This window comes from Falco cherrug, chromosome 6 (genome assembly GCF_023634085.1).
Source record: "Falco cherrug isolate bFalChe1 chromosome 6, bFalChe1.pri, whole genome shotgun sequence".
Taxonomy (NCBI): Eukaryota; Metazoa; Chordata; class Aves; order Falconiformes; family Falconidae; genus Falco; species Falco cherrug.
Genome location: NC_073702.1, coordinates 64,579,547 through 64,598,618, shown reverse-complemented (window position 1 = coordinate 64,598,618; position 19,072 = coordinate 64,579,547). Strand labels below are relative to the sequence as shown.

At 42.3% G+C, this 19,072-nt stretch overlaps 1 protein-coding gene across 2 annotated transcripts in view; it reads right to left on the bottom strand.

Moving 5' to 3' along the window:
* FYN (FYN proto-oncogene, Src family tyrosine kinase) overlaps positions 1-19,072 on the bottom strand; it is a 143,507-nt gene that overhangs the window by 81,571 nt on the left and 42,864 nt on the right. For both annotated transcript variants that reach the window (XM_055714991.1, XM_055714993.1), the window contains exon 2: positions 362-431. The gene's annotated coding sequence lies outside the window, so the exon portion shown is untranslated. The remainder of the gene's footprint in view (positions 1-361; positions 432-19,072) is intronic.

Here is a 19,072-nt window from a genome sequence, read left to right as displayed (position 1 = left end):
CTCCTGATTTTTTTATAGCACTAGCATGCTCTTTTGTTCCCCTTGTTTTTAAATTAGTCTTTTGTGTTTCTTCTGTTCTAGGTTTTAGCCCAGTCTTCGGGAGAATATAGCAGCTACAAACACAACGAGCAGATGCCACCCAAGCAAATGAAACTACATTCCTCGCCCTGAGGCCTAGCATGGTGTTTTGTGTCAGTACTTCTCATACTGCGAGTCACCATACCAGAGGAAAAACCACACATCTAATCAACTACGTCTCTGTATTTCCCATCAGCTAGAAAAATTAAAACTGAAAAAAGCTAAAACAATCTTTCTGAAATTCCCATTGAAAACCAAAATTGATAAAGACAGCACAACTTACCAGAAATTCCCCCCAAACAGAAAAAGTTTACATTCACCACATTTCCTCAAAAATGGCTTGAAAACATGCCCTGTAAAATAAGAGAGAAAGAGAAATTAAAAATCAGTGACTGGAACACCACAAATTATGTTACACTTCTTTCTTCACTTTGCTAGCATTTAACACCTAACTATCACTATTTTTCCTGTTTTAGAGAAGGAAGTAACTGGATTTGAATCTTCAGGACTAATTATTAAACTCCACCGGTATTGTGTGAAATATTAAAATAATTGCAGGACTCCCTCAGACTGCTCAGACACATCACTGTCACTGATAGAACAGCGATTCAGATTTCAGGGAGACGAGGTCAACAACATGAAATGTGCAGCAGCATACAGCAAGTGTGCCAATTATTTTAGATCCAGCCCTAAGAAAACTGGTCAACCCAGTATCATAGTAATTGTGCTTTATCAAAATGTTTTTGAAATATGATGCACTTAAGGCTCTTGGCAGCCTCCTTGTTTGAAAACTACAGAAAGAGAAAAAAAAGGTTTTGTGCCACATTACATTTTTAGACTATATTAATTACTCAGTGCTCTCTAGAAGAACAAAGAGGGAGAATTCAACGCAGTATCCAGTTTGACACACATTAGGACCAGTTTGAAGAAGATGGAGAGTAGAAGTGACAAATGCCATCATTTTGCCAACCCGGAATAAATTTCAAATGACAGCTACTCCTGATTTTTCCTTGAGGTGAAATCTTTGAAAGAACAACTCATGGAGCATAGACAAACGACAATGTTAAAATGTTTAGTTTGTAGACTCCTAGAGGATGGAGGAGCTATGATGCTGCTGGTGTTCAGTTTGGGAGTGGTACTGTACAGGAAACAGAGAAGGACACACGTTTCAGTGCCCAGGTGTCCACACCAGTGAAGCCAGACCGAATCTGAACTGCTTTAAACTCTCATTCCCCCTCGAGTACATGGCTGAATTTTCCATGAGAGAGGCATCTGTGAAATTACTGCTGGATGAGTAACTTTACAGCTAGACACAGATAACTTGGAGCCCTGCATTATTGATCGTGGAAACCTGCCTCAGCTGCAGAAGCAGCAGATCTTTGCACCGGCACCTCTCCTGAAGAATGCTGTAGGTATCTGCAGGACAGGAAGGCAGAATGGCTTCTTAGGTCAAATTACTTTTACTGGTCATAATTACATGAAAAGTAGTTAAGAAAATATTAAGGAATAATGAAATAAATCATCCTCAAAACAGGGCAACTGGATTACACTGCTCTAAACCCCGATTAGCAAGCAGTCGTCTGATCTCATAAGGCTGAGACTACATTTTGGGTGCAGAGTTCAGGGTGGGGAAAGAATGAAAAAAAAAAAAAGGAATCATTACAAATCAGAAGAGACTGTTGTGAGAGATTTTAGGAACAGACATTTTTAATCACAAAATTACAAACCAAAGCATCGTCTTCTCTGCTTGCTTTCTTTGTTCAGTGGTTGAGAAGAAAAAATGGGCATATCAAGGAATAAAGAAGAAAACCCAACACACACCCCCTCCCCCGACACCTTTTGTACAGCTTGGCAGAATTTGCAAAAACACTGAAAAAAAGATGGGTCTTAACTGCTTTGCTCAAACTCGAGGAAGGTGGTTATTATTCCAGTGCCATCTATTTCCCTCCCTAGCTTCCAGGCATTTGGCCTGGAAAGAAAAAACCAAGTCAAGAAACTCTACTTCTGCCTCCGAACTAATTGGATAACATCTGCATGCAGAAAAGTTAGGAGCTTAAGAGATGAGCCAGGTCTGAAACAATCCAATAGCACCTCGACTCCGGATTAGCTCATTATTTTCTTCTACACCAAGAGACTGATTTAATAAACTCCCCAGAGAAGTGACAAAGAAGGGAAACTCTGTACTCCACACTGCCGGTCCCATGAATACTTGAATGACAGGGGCCAACGCTGCTGCCAAAACGGGCCAAGCCCCCCCGCTCCCAGCGCTGTTGCGGAGCTTCTGGATGCAGCCCCGGCAGCCCTCCTTCTGCCCCCCCCCAGCACAAACGCCTGTGCAACAACCAGGATTAAAACAAACTGGGTGAATTCTTTAGTCCAGTTTGCAAAGTAACTGCAAAACAAAAAGCCCGTGCTGGCAGTGGGGAGAAAGGGAGGAAAGGACAGACAGGCAGATGTAGGATTTGGGGACTTGCAGGTCCACTTATGTGGCTGTAGTGCTAGTTTCAAGCAACAGTAAAGCACCAGTGTTCTGGTACTGGATTAAGGCAGCTGCCTGCAAGCCGTGCTAAAGGAGTCTAGTCCAAGGCCTCCATTGAGGCCACGTATGACAAAAACTCGCAAGAGAGCTGGGTAAAGGGGTGCCTGGTTAAATCTGAGGCAGAGACACAATTTGCCACATCTCCAGCCTTGCAAGATCCTTTGAACTTTGGGGATGGCAGGTAGAAAACTTGAGATTTTTCCAGGGGACGCTTTTTGCTTGATTTTAGAAGATGATGCAAAGCATGCCCTGTCTGTCTGGCTACAAAGGAGATGAGGTATTTGGGGGCTGAGTGGGGCAGGAAGGGAGAAGGGAAGGGAACATTTTTTGCTGCATAGCTGGGGATGAGGGCTGGATGTGGTTTGCAGAGAAAGCCAAAGATTATTAGCTCTTTCTTTGTATTCAGTCTGGGGTCTGTACAAAATTCTGCTTTAGCCTTAATGATTTTTGTTCTACCTAAGCATGTAGGAGGAATATTCCTTTTTCTTAAAGGCTTTGGGTAATGTTACTTATCTCAAAATTCTGACCGGCACTTTTCAGAAAAGCTTTTCTGACTTTGGAGACTACAGCATAGGAGGTGCAAATTAAATGAATATACACTTTGAGGCACACCAATTTTGACTTATTTTGCAATTAGTATAATAAATAGAAGAGGTGACAAAAGGTTTCTCTGACCAGAATCACTAATAGAAGGGAGCTTGCCTTCCCAAGTTTCTGTGCTTCAGAAAAATGAAAATTCGGAGGTAGCCATCTGGATACTCAGTGAAAGGTGCCCTTCTTTCAGATAAGTCTATTTTCACAAATAGTTCTTTTAAAAGAAGGCATTTACCATGCAAGGTTTTGATTTGCTTTGGTTATGAAGAGTTGGCTATAAGTGTACAAAAGTATACCCTAATATCCAACAGCCTACTGGCACCAGCGGAATGGCATATAGTAAACGTTTAGGTTTGTTTGTTACCCCAGCCAGAGGAAGAGCGGGGAAGGAAGAGAAGTTGCAGGTGAAGGAAAAGTGTTGAGAATAAAAACTTTTTTCTGAAAAAATTCACACTGAACTCTCCTTCTGCTTCCCATCTAAAATCAATAAAGAATAAGCCTGTTTTTAATGTATGATCAGGTGAATAGTATTAGATTTAAGCAACGTCATAGCTGCAACTTGCTACCCATCCCAATCCAAAATATTTATAACAGGGTCACCCCAAACTGTGACACACACATCACTGCCAATATGCAAGCAGTGTCCAACCAAAAGCTGTCCAAGCATCTCCTCTTGAATGGTAAGATGTGGTAAAATACTTAGCACACTAACATACATGAAAAGTTGTTCTGAATCTCAAAGAGACTTGAACCGAAACTTTAAAGAAAAACAAAACACTGTTGGGAGATAATGAGGGTTATCTGCCAGGAACAGCCTTTTCCTGCAAGCAGCACCAGCTTCAACAAATTGGAAATCCTTACCAAAAACCCATTCTCTCCTCCCAGTGTTGCATACATACCAGCAGTGCTTTTATGTAGCCTTGTGTAAAAGTTACTTTCTTTTAAAGTAACAAGTATTTTGTGAAACAGGATGTGATGACTAGCACAAACATACATCGTTTGTGCTTTGTTTCATGACGTTGCCTGCTTCATGAGACAAACCCTGGTTTTTTTCATCAGCTTCCAGGTAAGTTTTTGGCAGTTCATACCCAGATCAGAATTAAGTTTATTACTACTGGCAAAAGAGAAATCACTGACGACAACAACATAGTAACTACATTTTTCTCAAGCCTGCACTCCCAAATCTATTAACACCCAACAACCTCAAGGATCATTGGATCAAGTCAACTGTGAACAACCCCAGATGTGAATCCACAAACCCCCTGATTTTTCATTAAAGCAAAAATTTTTCAGTGACAATTTACCCACCATTTAAAACAGACAAAAACAAGATTTAAGGCATAAAAACAGTTACATGGAGGATTCTGGTCTAGTGCATGCTGCAGTTGTTGCAGTTCATGTGAGCTTCACTCAGCTGGAGGAAGTGGTCTTAAGTATTTTTCAAATGCTAGTAGACGCAATTGAGTTTATGATACTCGAACACAGCAGAAAATCTACATAATGATAAGCATCTGTCAGTTTTCTATTAGTAAAATGCTTCTGCTGCTGTTTTTTCAAACCTCATGTAGAAGCAGGCATCCCTGGTGTTTGGCTGCTATTTTACTTGGTAAAACTGGGAAGATGAAGGTTTTCAGGTTGAAGAACAGTCTACAAATGAACATACCGGGATGAGGATGTGTAACCAATAAATGAGTTGGATCCACTTTGTAAAGAAATTGTTGGTTATTCTGCAGAGGAATAGCCTTCCTTTGTCATATGTGGTAATGTCATTAGTGCTTATTTTATAGCACATGGTATTACATAGATTTGGGCCATGAATTAGTCCAGAAAGTATTTTTCAGTAGTAGGTTACTATGGCCCTACAGTAACAAGAGTCTTGGGTTACCCTTTTTAAACAAGGTTGAGGACTCTGTTACCTGGGAGGCTGCTGACACTGGTATTTCAACGAACGTATGGAGGCGTGCATGTTCAGTTTTGCCAAGGGTGCAGCATTTTCAGCCTGTTCCCACCACTTCAAGATTTCTAATCCTACCAAAACTGCAAAACATTATAAAAAACCCTTCTAAGTGCAACACTGAACACAAGAAAAACAGTCTTCTGCATGCTGACTTTATATGGCCAGTTTAAAAAGGAACAGCACATCTTAACTTACATAAAGCAATCTTTTACTGTGCAATGCCAGATTACGTATAAAGACCCTTTATCCTGCAAACATCTGAAAGCTTTCCAAGAATAAAATATTTAAAGTTTAAGGGAAGCTTATAGGCCTGCTCTCAGACAGAGATGGAGCTTCCCTGTTAGCCTGAAACTACCCCTTGCTAAGTGAGGGTCCCAGATAGCAGGCACAGGATTTGAAAAAGTCGGGGGTGGGGGGTGCGGGGGTGGGAAGGGGGCAGAGCTGAGCAGCAGAAGGAGGGAGCTCCCACGGGAAGCAACTCTTGCAAAGAGTTCAGGCACAACCCTGGAAAACAGCAGAGGAAAAAAACCCAGCAACACCATTAGAAGACTCTACTAAGACTAAATACTACCATTTTGTGGTTTGTCCTCCCATGCAATGGTGCCAAAACTTGGAAAGAGGACAGTGGCTATGGGACAGGCACCCTGCATTTTTTCATGTGAAAGTCACTGGATTTCTAAAACAGTTTATTGAAAGCTTCATGCAGTTGTAGGGTGTAAATAAGGATAACTAGGTCCCTCTCTTAAAGGAGTCCCAAAGTAGATGAGTAGTTTCAGAACAAAAATGTTTGTCTGCACCATCAAACTTGTGGCTGTCTTATGAACACATCTTTCAAACTGCTGCCCTTTCTGTTTGGAACAGGAGGAACTCAGATCCAAAGTCACTGTTACAGTGGCAACAAGTCCTAAGAAACACGAAACAGGAGAAAAACATCAGAAAAATGAAGTCTTTGCATGAACTTTTTCTACTTTTATAAAATGGAGCTACGAAGTCAAAAAACACATAAACTGTGTTAAAGATCATAAAGCTGAACTGCTTCATTTCTGTACCACCTTAATCTCCTCACACATTGTATCTATTGGCTTATCATTAGCAGATATGTTGCTGTCAGCTGGTCCCCATGTCCTGGGTGTCCTGTGGCTTCTAGCCCTGCTGAAGCATGCTGCTTATTCTCCTTCTCCCTGGGATGCTTCATTCCCACAGGCAGTTTAAGCCCTCCAATATTGCCAGCTCAGTATCAGTGATATTAGAACCTTTTTCCTCTCTCAACTTCCAAGCAGGATAAACTAAACTAAATATTCCTTACATTCACAGTTGCTTTTCCAGGCATCAAGTCGCTTTGTAACACAGCAGAGAGCTGAAAGCATAAAGGAGCTGGGATCTGAAAACATGCATGGAAAGTGCCAATACAGGTAGGGTGCCTGGATGCGTACAGAGAGGTAGCAGAGGCAGATGCAATGAATCAGAAGATGCCAAAAGCATTAAGAACCACTCGGTGGGACAGTTAGCGGTTACGGTGAGCAAGTGAAGCACAGCACTGCAAGGGTACCAGGGACAGAAAGGCGAAGGGGACGGCACTCATGGCCCATTCCTAAATCCTGCCCTTTGAAACTGTTTGGAGAAGATGCCACCATCTGAAGCATCCCTTGCAATCTTAGGAGAGAAGCAAGACTGTATCTCTTGTAAGCTGAAAGCTAGCGTGGGTACCGCGTAACTTGGCTGCCCCACTGGAACTGCTTGCCCCTGGGTCGGTGGCTGTCGGCAATCATGAGGGCTGAGCAATCAATAGGGGAAGCTATTAGCAAGCTCAATACTGAGCATGCATTAGTCTGAGAACGTTACTCATATATGAGAAACATGTGATTGCAGCAACATACTTTAGCTCTCAGAAGAGTAGAAAAATGAGCTCATTAACTGCAGGAAGAGGGCTTGCCATCTCTCTTTGCAGAAAAATGAGAAGTACTATGCCCCAAACAATTATTTAAAAAATAAATGAATGGACCCATAGTCCTAAAAATAGATTGCACTCTCCAACCCTCTGAGCTGGCTCCTAGGAACGCTGCTGGGTACCCCTGGAGCTGAGGGAGAGCTCAGGCAGACAGAAAGGCAGGGACACAGTGGCTGGAGCCAGCGCCGTGTCCCTCTCCCGCACCCTCAGCCTGCACATCACTACTTCCTAATATCCCAGTAGCATCAGTGAACCGCTTCTGTGGCCAGAAATAAGCACTCACATCATTATGAAAGTTAAAAATGGTAGCAAGGAGAAAAAAAAAAGGCAAACATAACATAAGATTTTTGAGACTTTTGTTTCAATAATTGATTTTGCAGTTTGTCTCAAAGAAGAAAATGTTTTTCTTCTGAAGATACAGGATTGACCCTAAAGTACCTTTAGCAGAAACTGGCTAAACAGCATATTTACAAACCCTCTGCAAAAGCAGTACAGGTGATGTAGAAGTGCAATTACATTGCAATGTAAATATAGGTTTTTATATACAAACATTTGTTTTATAAACAATTGGGTTTTTAAACAATTTTTCCCTTCCTTCTTAAGAGAGAATCTTAGTTATGCAATAAAGATTTTTGTGCTTTAATCAGTGTGCAAAGTTTTAATTAAGGACATTACATACATGACGTACAATGAAAATGAACACATACATATACAGCATATACAGAATATATATATGCTAATGTTGCAATACTATAGTACCCATAATGTCAGCCATTCCCATTGTGCAAGAAATGATAAAAAATACACACATGGGAAGAAACAGTTTTAAGTCCTGGCCAATTTACTTCCAGGCTTTAAAGGCTTAAAGAATTCAGCATGTATCCTATACCCTTAGGACAAATTGGGGGTGAAAAGGGAATCGTGTATTACTAAGAACTTCTTGTAGTTCAGTCAGTTCATAGATTTGGCTGATTTTGAGTATGTCAAATAATATTTATATCTTGTACATGTAATACTTTCATGGATTAATCATTCCAGATTTTGTACATTTGGTTTTCCTAACTACTGTAATTTCAGAATTGTCCAAGAGTGAAACAAAAGCATGGTATATTCTGCAATTGTGCCCCATGAGCTGCGGGGGTGGAAGGCAAAGCATGTCTTCGCAAAAGCTACGCCACCTACATGTGGTCACATTTCCTGATGTGAAATATGAAAATGTTGAAAGAGGCTGGAAGTTTGCAAGAGTGAGCTATTTGTAAATCTATTTCTGTATCAAAGAAAGCCCGTGAAGCAAAAAGTAAACAGTGTAAGAAAAGAATACAGCAACACGACTGAAACACAAACAATGAAAATGCTGCGCTGTAAACTAATTATTAACTACAACGAGCTGAAAATAAACTGTTTCCTTTTTGCCATGTTCACTTTAATCTTCTGAGAGGCAGGAAGGGGGAAGACAAGAGGAGGCAGCAGTTTCAGACTTGTGGAGCTTATCAAATCCCAGATCGGATGATTAGAGCAAAGCTAGGAAGAAAACATCCTCTCTCCCCACCTCCCTCTCTCCCCAGAAAGGAAGCACAGCCTTTAGGACCAATCTGCAATGTTTGTTTGTTGCTCTTTAAAGGATTGCTCTGGAGAGCATTTTTCTTAAGCTGTTTTTATCTCTTTCTGGAAGCTTCAAAATAAACAGGAGTACTGGAAATGGAAGAACAGAAAATGTGACATTCTGTGGGGTTTTTTTATTAGTGAGACAAGTAAAGCAAATAAATAAGGTCCTTGGTTGTCACATAACAAAAAGCGGAAGGGAATAAGCGCTTTAAATCTGAGAAGCATCACTACAAAACCCAGGAAAAATCACCAATGGGCTGAGGGTGGGGAAAAGTGAGAAAGAGAGGGCTGTCTCTCATGCTACTTTATTATTTATTTACTTATTTTAATGATAAGATTTCATGTTGGCGAGTTCTGTATCTGGGAAAGAAAAAAAACCCCAAACGCCAAACCCCCAAAAGTCACTGTATTCTGACAGTTTGCGTTCAAAAAAAATCCTCCTGCTCTCTAGTGGCTTCCAAAAAAGACTCTCTCATAATGAAAAACAGGAAATTAAATTCTCAGGACAACACACTAGAAGTACAAATAAAAAGATTTTGCAGTGACATAATGCTTCAGCCTTAAGCGCGGGATCAAGTCTCTATTCTTTCATGCTGCCCTTAAATACAGGTCTCCCCTTAGAAAGTGAGCGTCCCAGTGTGAACTAGAATACATACAATTGTGCTACATTAATATAAACCTCTTTTCAATACAAAAGCCACACAAAAGCATTTATTTTGCTGAAATATTCTTTGGATTTTAAATGTCATTGCTATTTAGTCTAACACACACACACACACACACACACTGCTACTTTTTCTGTTTTGTTTTTCAAGATTAAGCAAATGCCTGAGCGGTGGAACTAATTAAACTGGATTTCCAGCCCGTTTGGGCTTGTAATGCTAAATTTATAGCACGATTCCCTCCTAGGCTACATCCCAGTGCTCCTGGTTCCCCCAGACCACTGGATGCCCAGTATCGAGCCACATTTGCTGGGTACACCTTGTCGCAGGTGCCAGCTAACTGCCCCTGCTGCTCCGCATCCAGCCCATCTCGCAGCAGCTAATGCACTGGAGAAAGGACCGGGAAGACAGATGCTATCCCTGAAGTCCACTCCCTGGCTGGACACAGCCTGCAAAGCTATAAAGAGGAGACTGGTGCACAGACACACCAAGTTAACAACCTAACCCCCACTTCCTCAGGAAACTGGGCTAAAAAATCTGGTTTTCTTCTTGCTGTGCTCCCCCTCCCCACCCCCAACTACACAGATGCAGTATATAAAAAAAAAAAAAAAAAAAAAAAGGTAGCATAGATGTAAGGCTTAAGGGCTACACTATATCCCCAAACAGCATCTGGATTACTGTCTCAGGCATGTTTCAGAAGTGTCATTGGCTTCCTGTTTAATATTCTTGTTTTATTGCTGCACAAAGTCAGCCTCCGCTCAAAGAGCAATATATTACTCTCACATCCTCCAAGCAGATCCTTAACGAGGATATTCTGGTTTCTTTATTCAGAGACCTTCTGTTGATATCAGCAGAAGATCAGCATATGCTTGAATGCACAACACACAGAGAAGAAGTCGGCTCTCCCTATTATAGCCACAGGATTAAAAGGACCTTGAATGACCATTCTAGGCTGCTTCCCTGCTCAAGGCAGGATCAACTACACTTACATTATTTTTTTTATTAGGCCTCCTGACCCAGTTGGGGGAAAGCAGACATGCTTTGGGGCTCTGAGTCTCTTCCTGAGCCTGAAACCTCAGCCTGGTGTCGCCCTGGTCCAGCCCTCAGCCACATGCCAGCTGGTCTGATAAGAGATCCCTGCCTGGAAACTCTGCCTTCCTTGCATTGCCATGGTTACAATGCTGCTATTACCATGCATGTTGAGCCTATTTTTAAAAGCCTGCAATGACAGGAGATGCTGGTTAAGGCCTTAATCTCAATAAGGTCTAACATTCCTCCAAGGAGTGCTTAGTATTTGTACAAGTGCCGTGCTCTGAAAACAAAAGATGGGTGGTGAACTGCCTCAGGCAGGGACTCTGCATCACCTGCATTCCAGAAAAAAAAAAAAAAAAAAAAAAAAGAGGATTCTAAAGAAGAAGGTAGTCTTGCCAGCATTAATGCGGTGGGTTAGGTTAGCAGAAAATCCATAACCACTTGTTAGAAAACAACTTGTTTGTGCTGGAGAGACAGGCATCATGGGTGGCTGGAGGAGCAAGATGCCCTTTCAGAGCTGGCTGGTGAATGAGAAGCAGAGGGAGCGAGGGGCTTTGGTGGCGAAGATGGGCATCTTTGTCTTGAATAATGAAGGAACCGGTAGATGAATGCATAGGAGAGGGTACAATGTTAAAAAAAATGAGGAAGTGGGACAAATTCCTTCTGCAAAGACATTCAGAATAGCTGGAATTATAATTTGAAGAGGCCAGAGAACAGGATGTTGCAGTAATTCAAGACATCAAATGAGCACTTAGATGTGAATTTCAACAGTGTAGTCTGAATAGCACAGGGCATTTCTTAAGAGACAGTACGAAGGAAGAATCTGCTGGTCTCAGAGTAAAGACAGAGGGAACTGGGAGATGGACAGATTTTGGCCTGACTGAGGGACACTGGTGTTGCCCATGGCAACAGTGGCGGGAGATACCGGGGAGAACTGCAGGTGGAAGGAGGGCAGGATGTATCAATGGTTATCTGTTTAGCCATGCTGAATGAGACTTGATGGCTTGGGTTCCACAAAGAAGAAAGACTCACTGAGGTTACAGCTTGGACAGCGGGAGAGGGCATTCATTTTGTGTTCCAGTCTTAAGAATCGTATATACGTACAACTACATATCTACGACTCTACGATGATTTTTATATATATTTGTATATAAATACATGTTTACAGGTTCTGTCTGTAGGCAAAGGAATCTGAAATAAAGTTGTAGTCAGAAGAATAGGAGAAGGAACACAGCTCTGCACTCCCTGCCAAAACCAGAAGTGTAAAAAGGCTTTTCCCCTGATTTCTTTCTCATAGCATGCCTGGTAACAGAGTACGTAGTAGCAAAATGCCTGCCTGTTAACCCCATAAAAAGTTAAGCAATTTTTAAAAAATTATTGTTGTAGCCAGCCCCACATCGTGCAGCTCGACAAATCCTTCCACGTTCAGAGGGCAGGTGTCCCACCACCCACACTGCCACACACCTCACGGGACACGCAGACAGCTCCTGGCCCTGTCAGCAGTCACTTAGGTGGTAAGGCATGCCTTACAATACTGGAGATGTGTATTTTGGTCCAGTGATGGATGTGTGTGTAGCCATGTGTCAAATCCGCCAGCACGCTGAATGCTGGAAACAAATGGCACTTTCAGAGCGGTGCATCTGGGTCACTGCCTGCTCTCGCTGTGCCTGCAAGGACCTTGGGGAAGAAGAGTGGAGCAGGGAAGAGCAGGCTGCAGATCTGAGCAGCTTGCTGGCCGGTCTTATCTAGGCCACTGGCTGTAAACTGGATACCCTCACCCTGGACCAAGCAGATTTTTGGTACTGTAAGGGTAAGTCTTTTGCACCCCCAAGTGACAAGGTGGCACTGGTTTATTTTCTCCCTACTCTTAGTTTTGCAGGTGTAATCAGGATTCTAAAAGCACATTCAACCTCCCCGTCGCCCCCAGTAAAACAGACCACAAATTGCTGAGGAGTAACACACAGAAAGCACACACAGGCTCCGCTTTTTAGTGCTGTAACTAGTTTGGACTTGCACATTTAGGAAATGTCACATTTCATTTTGACCTCGAATCAAGTTCACGCCGCCTTGCTGGAACACAAGACGCACCATTCATACAGCGCCCAAAGCACAGTCCCCAGCTGCAGAATGTGGGTTACCAGAAGCAGGAGACATCTGAGAAGGAGCATTCAGAGCAGCACGTGTGCCACTTTCAGCAGCGAACGCATTCGATTATGAACTCTGCAAAATGTATGAATGGTACAGGCTGATGGTACAATCCCTGGAAGTACATATCCATAACAATCCTATGGGGGTGGGGGGGGGTGGCGGGTGGGAAAACAAAAAAAAAGAGGGATGCATGCCTGAGAGTCACAAAGATGCATGACTTCTTTTTCTTTTGAGTATGCAAGCAAGCTTATTAATTTCCCCTCCAAAACCCATTTGCACAATCTGGGAGCCACTGCAAGGACCAGTTGTGAAGATTTCAACAGCAAACATAATTAGCAACAGCTAATCAATAACCATATTTCAAAATCAAACTGTACATGCCAAAAACATCAGCTTCATATTTCTCTCATATATATTTTTACAGAATTGGGAACTACAACAGTCCCACAGAGCCTCTGGCAGTGCAGCTGGATAGCCTTTGCAGAAATGCTGTCTGCCACATCAACATGCCCTTCTCACCACGCGCTGCAGTATTCACCTTGGACAACAGCCAGGTTATTTGGTCTGCTTCCTCTCCCCATGTTACATCCATGCTCACCCACTGCTTACTCCGCTTTTAATCCACCAATGCAGACAAACAGCTATAGCAAGTACTTCGAAGCACCTCATGCACAAAAGGGTATCATGAAAGGGAATTGTATTTGACCTTGTCATATATGTGTATGGGGAGTGAAAGCAGTCCAGTCTCCACAAGCAGACAGATGTATTTAAATAAAAGAACAGTAAGCAGGAAAGAGCATGCTTCCTCATAAACATGTGTGTTTTATCAACTGCCTGAACTCCAAATCACTTCCCTTTTCCAGACAAACACCTCTGAGTCATATCATTCAGCTCTGTTAAAGTTTCAACAGCTGACTGACTGCCGTTTCATGCGAAGAGGGGAACGGGATGTGGACTGAACATCAGCTAGTCAAATGCAGAAAAGTATTTAAACAGAAGCAGAAAATCTCACAAGGAGAGGGCTTCCAGTACCAAGACTATGTAAGAGGCAGAAAATAAAAAGCTGCAGCTCTGCAGTAACAGATGTGTATCATACAGCTGGGACCATTTACGTCTGTAGAGTTTCCACTGCACCAGCAGTAACAGAAGACTTTTTCCCTCCTGGGCAAGCTGTTTCTCTCTCTAGGATTCACAGCAGAGCAATTACAAGCTTCCTAAAAGTCCTGTGAATCGTTCAAGGCTTGCAGTAGCTACAGCTCCTGACCCAGACTGACTGCAAGCATTAGTAGAGAGCAAGGCAGTAGGAAACGTGGTGGCCCTGTTCCAGGTTTAAACACCAGCAAGCATGGACTTCAGCAAGTTCTGCCTTTGCTTGCCTTGAAAATGTCCAGTGGTCCTTTTGCTATCAATGATGCAAAAAAGTAAAGCTGTAACAGGTCTGTTTATGAAGGCTGACTCCCTCGCTTCGCCTACAAAGCAGTGTCACCCTTCAAGTGTCAGGCTTACCTCTCATTTTGAGGGGGGAAGTGCTGGCATCTGAACAAGCACGTATAAAGTGACAAGGGCATATAAAGCATTTTGTAAGCTTGGAACAAAACCCTGTTTGTAGGATTCACTTGGTGAAAGAATTTATGTTAACAGAGCAAGCTATTTATAGCAACTCTCCATAGAAATGAACTGTCTCTTGGTTCCTGTCCTCATGAAATGCAGCTTTCTAACCAGAGAAACCCTCTCTTTACTCTAAATGCACGGGTGAAGGGGGGCACGGAGAAGGGGAAGCTGCTCCCAGGCATACACCCTGCCACCTCCAGTTGTACTGGAGATAAGGTCTCCCTGTGCTGTGGGCACAAAAGGTCACTCAGGGTTTGAGCCCCCCCCCCGTGACACCCCTCCCCAGCGCCCTTGCCAACCTGCCATGGTGAAAGAGCTGCCTTGCCACAGCTCACAGCTCCGAGCTGTGCCTGTCCTGCTGACGCATAACCGAGGTGGACTGCTCCTCCCAGGCTCCTCAAGCCACACAAGCTAAATTACAGACTCTTAGCCAACATTTTAATTTGAGTATACATAAGGAAAAGACTACAGTTCGTTGAAACAGTGCAGGGACAAACCAGGAGGGGAGAGATTCCGGTCTCTTCCAGGCCAGCCCTTCAGAAGATCCCAAACCAGAGAATGTTCACATACGCTCACATTTCATACATTCTCCAAAATGAAACTATACGTACTTGAATCCTGATCACACACTGCCAGCCAGCTAGAAACCCACACCCACGTATACACCCCTTGCCAGGTTTGCAAAATCATCGCACAATCTCACCTACTTTTTACAAATGACCCAGATCTACAGTCTGCTTACTCTCCAAGCTTAATTAATTATTTCTACAAGTTTGCTCAGACAAGAAGCTGAGCAAACTGCAGGCACATGACTTTTCCTAATGAAACAAAAAGCTGTATTGGAAAAAAAAAGGCAAAATAGAGCAGGTTCGCTGTTTCAAAGTACAAAGAAGCTGATAAACAAATCAGAAACTAAAACACAGGAATGCAGACAGAGTCATTTCTTTTGTTTAAATATTTCCACAAATAAGATGCAATTAATTCTCTACATCCATATCTGGCAACGTTCCGCTGCTGCGCTTTTAAATCTCGAGACCAGAGCTACTTGGCCAATAAACTGTACCACACTGTCTAGAGATTACAGTTTAGACCTAACTATCAGGAAGACAAAAAAATTTGGGGGGGATATACAGGAAGCTTTTACTTTTTGACAAAAGCTTTATTTCAGACTAAAATAACCTCACTTTTCCCAGCTGGGATCCTACATACCCTCACTGTCCCCTGCCATTCCAAACCCCAGACAAAACACAGGCCCCTAAATCTCATCCATCAACAGCTTTGCAACAAAATCCTTCGTAAATGGTTCCCTCATACTGTTTCTTTCCAGTATCTCACACTGACACTCTTCGTTGATTAAAAAAACCAGGCTATCCTATCTTAAATCTAATGATTGCACCAGTAAACCTAAGTTAGACTAATGAGAACTCTGAACTGAAAATAAAGCTTTAAAAGCTATAGGGTATGCATATATCATGAAACTATTAAATTATAAATCTGTTGATTACAATCTAATTTGCTAAAGACAGAATTATCTTAAGCCAATTTGTTATAGCACTTGGTGTCTATAATGAAAATCAGACTATATCAGGGTAAGTTTGTTTATAATTTTAGATTAACAGCATTAGGCACAATAAAGTGTTCTCATAAATGAAATAACAGAATGCAACATGTTTTCCCTTTATTTTCACAACATAGCATCTGGTACTCTCCAAGTCGTAAGCAAGCATCTTCCTTCACAGCACTTGAAGTATTATTTGAAAAGAAGAATTTCTCCTTCAGTATTCCACAAAGAGTTAGATTAAGCTGATACATGACATCACGTATTGTAGAGGTATAGATCCAATACAAATTGGGAGTGCTGATGAAGAAAAACCCTGAGCTGTTCCTACCCCTGAGATGCAGAGGCTGTTCTGCTGCAGTTCTTCACTACTTCAATTTGACCGACTTGCTTGTTGGTTACATTGCACTGCTGGGTCTTGTAGACATTGGGGTTTGAAATTAATCACTCCAAAATGCTGTTTTTTTTAAAATTCTGAAACAGCAGTGGGTGAGCTGCACAGGAGAACTTCAGAGGCTGGCTATGTCACTCCAAAACAGCCCAGAGGGAAAAGCTTTTTTCACCTTTGCACTCAGTATCAGTAGAAAAGGTACATACACTAAGATGGAAGCTAAAATGTAAGCGATGTTTTCTTGGACCATGTCACAACTCAAAGTTGGGGTTCTTCAGACTCACAGATCATTGACTCGGAGACCTTGTACCAACTTATTAATTTGTAACTGATCAAATCACAAACCTCTGTATGAAAAACAGCATTCAAGCTTCTACATGGCCTTTTCACCGTCCCCATCTCCTTTCCCAGCGACAGCTGTGTGATATGGTTGTGTCTGCCTCTAGCTCTTGATCATGGCTGCATTCAGATTCCTTCAGGAGGAAATGGACGACATTTTCACTGCCTCAGGAGAGGCTGGGAAGAGATAAAGTGATGGTGGTGTGCAGCCAAAGCTGCTTCTAAGCTCTTGCCCTCTCCTGCTCAGCCCTTCCACTCTGAATCTGTTTCTTTACAGTGGCTGGAAATCAACTGCAAAATAAGAAAGTTTTCCTTCTGGCAATCGGTATTTTTAATTCTCTCTCCATCCAGTGTCACAGGCAAGGAAGGAAAGGAAAGGGAGATCCCACCAGCTTCAGTTAGTTATTTAATTTGCTGCAAATATTCAGAATAGCCCTGTTACTCAAAAGGTAAACACCAACAGTGACGCACTCCAAGAAAGCATCCCCCAAGCCTACCCTGAACAACAAAAATAACTACCGCCGGCACCAACTGTCATATGTCAAAACTCAGTGCTATTCTTGGAGCAGATGCAGGCTCAGGATTTTTATTTTTTTTTAAAGCAAAGTAATTTCAAACCAGTCCAACCAACACATGTGATGTGCGTGATGGTCTTGGCAGCCGCTAGATTTCTAAATGATAATTACTGGCAGTTTATCAGTCTTAACAGTTTGAGACAGGCAGTTTGACAATGTTAATGGATGCTGCTGAACCAAAATACAGTTCCCATGGGCTCCCTCGTGCACACTTTTTCCTTCCTGCCAGTTGGAGAATTTCAAGTGCTCTGCTATGATCTGGCAAAACCTTACCCTGGCTCTGCACTGCTCCTCAGATCGCTGCCAATGGGGTTCCATAACATCTCCATAGCATACAACATTAAAAAAAAAAAATATCATTTTTACAATATATTAATTGTGCCCCCTCTGCCACATGACTGCAAATAGCTCTGGCAAACAACTGCAACTCAATGAATAAAAAGTTTGTTTGACCAAAGAGTAATTGGAGTTACTTGGCACGGGAGATGAATACAGCAATGCTCCAGCTGACACATCTTGCACAGACAGTCCTATCAGGTCTCCTATCCTTACTTGTATATACAAAACACAGCAAATAACTTTTCTTGGAGCTTTGGACCTAAAAGAGCTAGATTTCTGAGCAAACTGAAATATTAGCTTCTTCAGACTCTGAATGACTGACTTTATCCACTAGCCCTTTACATTCAGTACGCCACAATGAAAAGCCTTAACAGATGACCTTTGACAAGTTCTATTTTTTCTCTAGCAGATGCAGAATTTTTATTAAACACATCTATAGGCATAAAACAAACTGACATTACATGAATACTAGCAAGAAAAAAAAGACAGCTTTTATACTTTTTTTTTTTTTAACCTGAAAACTCATCTTCCACATTGCATCAAAGAGCTGTAAAACTATCATTTAGACTTGGGTGAGTTGAGCAAGTTAAATTACAGGTACTAAATCTCTAAGTCTTCAGTGCTTCCTGATACTTTTTGCTCTTGCTAAGCCCACTTCATGCTGTTAAATGTTCACATGATACAAATAGTTATCAGTTATGTGCAGTTTTTCTCCTCTTGTGGGTTTTTACACCCACTGTCTTTCAGAGTTTCTAACGATCATCTTTCTGTGCCAGCAATTTCGAAGTTTCTGCCACAGAGGAGAAATATCCTTTTTGTCACCATTCTGCATCCCAAACTCACCATTCTCATTGCCAGGGATTTTATGGAGTAGAATCTTCAACAGGGCGAAGCCAGATGATTTACATGAAAAGGATCAACACCACTAAGGACTCCTAGCGTGGAAGCTTTGTGTTTGTCTGATCATCCTTCCTGCAAACATCAATGGGAAAATTCCCACTCATTTCTATAGGAGCAGGCTCCCACAGACAGGGAAAAACCCACAAAGTACATACAGCTGCTTCCTACTGTCAGTGAAATGGAAGAGGTTTTTCAGAGGGTAGCAGAATCCACCACAAAAGCTGCATTCAGAAAAACGCAAGTATTCTCTTCTAACATAAAATACAACACCTCAGTGAAAATACATTGCATGCCTTTGGAAAGGTAAAAGGACAAATAAACCATTTAACCTCTTCGTCTGAAAACCTCAGACATGAACTGCAACCTTTCGTTTCACCTTAACCCTACCATAGTGGTCTGAATCCCAAAGCAAGGGAAACTCATGAAAGAGAAAGAAAATGAGCCCAAAACCCTGAACCAAAGACACCCCCAGCATATATTATAAAAGTAAACCCAGGTGCTTCTCCAGATGACCACCTTGATTGCCTCTCAGCCAGGATGCTGCTGTCCAGCCCTGAAGCCAGAGAGTGCCTTAGAGGGTCCAGGTCCATGTCCAGCTGGGGAACACCTGCTACCCATTAGCATTGTCACTCTGAGCATGGCTAATGTATGAGGTGACAGCTGGACCTGTGGTCCCACACACCCACCCAGGGCAGGCCTAGATGCTCTTAGCAGGGACTACAGACAGGTAGTCCAGCCCCAGTGTCTTCTGCCCGCCTGACAGCTCTCCCTGTGGTCTTCAGAGCGGAGGGACTCA